We start from the raw sequence: 2668 nt of genomic DNA, 5'->3' as shown, positions 1-2668 counted from the left end.
CACCCGGGCGCCAGACCGCCCAGCCCCGCCCTCTGTTTACTTTACGAGGCCAATAACCGGGAGGGTGCTCCCCGCGCCGTCTTCCCATTAGACAGCCTCTTCATCATCCCCCGCCTTCCGAGCCAGAGATTCGCTCAAAGGAGCAGGAAGGCGGGACTTTATACGTCACGTCTTCCTGGTTGGTCCGAGGTGGGGTTCAGCCCCTAGGTTCGAATTTCTGAGTCTTCGTAGGATAGCGAACTGCCAATTAGGGCCGAGCCCTCAGCGGGGATGACAGAGGTGGGTCCTCTTGGGAACGCCCTAGAAGCTGGGGGTTTGGTTGGATAAAAGAGGCGTCAGTCACTCTCAGCACTGAGTTTTGATTGGGCCACCAAATGGAGGTGTGGCCCGGGTCCCTCTGACTAGCTTTGGCTTTTCTAGGGTTTGTAGGAGATGCATTTGCTACTTTGGGGCTCCTACGGGCTGACTGCGAGCTGTTTTGGGCCATGCGTCCAGCCGGATTTCTTTGGGTTGGCCCATTCTGGACAGCGCACATCGGAAGCAGGGAGAAGTCCAGAAGAGACTGGCAGCCTCCCCAGCGGCTCTCCAGCCTGCGGCCCCCGCCTCGCCCCCGCAGCCGGATGTTGTGATTTCTCTCCACCCACACGGCCTCGCCCGCCCTCGGCCTCTGCTGCCTTATAAGGCAGCACTACCACCCTGAGACTTTTGAGTGAACTCAACACCCATTATACAGGTGGGGAACAGAAGTGCCACAAGTCCAATGTCTGGCTCTGCGCCAAAGACCAGGAAGAAAACAAGGCTGATATCCCACTCTCTCCACTCCCACTTTACCCACCAGAAAACGGAGACTTGCTTAAACTCAAGAGTGGTAAGAGTTAGGCAGAGCTGAAGTCAACTAGGCTTCTCTGATCCCTCTCCATTCCTTCATCCAAAAATACAGAGCACCCGTTTTGTGCTAGGCATTGAGCCAGGTGCTGGGGAATACAGTGGTGGTAGGAAGATAGCCAAGCTCTCTGCTTACATGCTAGGAAGGGGGTAAAGATTAATCCTATAACTAACCAAATAAATAGGATGGTCTCAGAGTAATAAGTGACTATTAAGACTCGGATCCTGGGTGGCTCAGTCTGTTAAGCGTCCAACTCTTGGTTTCAGTTCAGGTCATGATCTCAGGGTTCATGGGTTTGAGCCTCACATCAGGCTTCATGCTGACATTGTAGAGCCTGTATGGGATTCTGCTCCTCCCCTACTTGCTCTCTCTCTCAAAATAAATAAATAAAACTTATTTTTTTTAACGCATTAAGACAAAATACTAAAGAGTGAGGAGGAATGGTCTCAGGCTGTGACATTTGAGGAGATCCAATAGCCATGTGTGACTCGTGGCTACTATGTTGGAGAATATTTACATCATCACAGAAAGTTCTGCCAGATAGCACTTGTCTGGAGGAAGGAGTGACTTCCATTTGCACAAAGGTTCTATGGTGGCAACCTGAATAACTAGGAGAAAAATAGTGCCATCAACTCAGAAGGAATGAAGGATGGTAGCCTAGGTACTTTCTGAACCCCTAAACTTGTCTTTGAATAGGCAGTTCTGTCACCTCTTGAAATTTATGCCCTAAGTCTCTGCTAGAGAGAAGTGGGGCTGTGTGTGTGTTTGTCCAGATATTTGTGAAGATGAACTTGATGGCTTCCTAGTTCTCATCCCATAGACCCACACCCCAGTGGTAGAAAGAAGCCAAGGCAAGAAGATGGTGCCTTTTTCCCCCCAGTCCAAAATTGATGGAAGACATCCAGGTGTGCAGGGAGAACTGGGTCAGGTGTGTAGAAATTGCAGAGAAATGGGAGTGTGTCTGAATGGGAAAGTTTCTTTACAAACGTCTGCAGATTGAGCCCTAATCATATGCCAGGCTCTGCCCTTTCAAATGCATTCCCATTCAGCCATCTTAACAATGGCCAGACAGTATGAGTGCCTCTACCTCCTTAATAGAGGTGTGGCAATTAAGGTTCATAGAGGTTGAGCCCCTGACCAAAGGTCACACTGAGGGAGTCAGTGGCCACGATGGAATTGAAAGTTTCCTGATTCAAGTTCACTGTTGTTTTGTTCTTCCAGTCCCTGCTTCTAAGGTCATTATTTCCCTACTTTAAGCTACTGACTTACAGAGTGATCATGAGGGGTATTATTTTGTTTTGTTTTAGGGACGTCTTGGTAACAATGTATGAATATTTGCATCAGTTAGGACTTCTGGCTGCAACTCAAAGTGGCTTAGGCAAAATAAGGGAATTTATTGGTTCAAGTAACTTAAAAGAAAAGGTGGTAGTTCCAACTTTGTCTTTGAATCCCATGTCTCTAATGGTGTCACTCAAAATTTGTCTCTCCCATATTCTGACTCTGTTTTTAATCTGAGTTGTCTTTATTCTCAGGCAGGTTTTCCCTCTGAGGTGTTAAAGATGGCTGCCAGCAGCTCTATGCTCACTGCTTACCAATGAGGCAGCTTCTATGAAAAGAGAAAGCCTCTGTCTTGAAGATTCCAGCAAAAATCCTGGGACTGCCTCTACTAGTTTGATTGTGGTCAGGTGTTCCTTTTGAAACTTTTTTTTTTTAAATGTTTTATTTATTTTTGATACAGAGAGAGACAGAGCATGAGAGAGGGAGGGGCAGAGAGAGAAGGAG

The sequence above is a fragment of the Suricata suricatta genome, chromosome 6 (assembly GCF_006229205.1).
Source record: "Suricata suricatta isolate VVHF042 chromosome 6, meerkat_22Aug2017_6uvM2_HiC, whole genome shotgun sequence".
NCBI classification, from domain to species: domain Eukaryota; kingdom Metazoa; phylum Chordata; class Mammalia; order Carnivora; family Herpestidae; genus Suricata; species Suricata suricatta.
The sequence above is the reverse complement of the archived record's forward strand: the minus strand, read 5'-3'. Positions refer to the sequence as shown.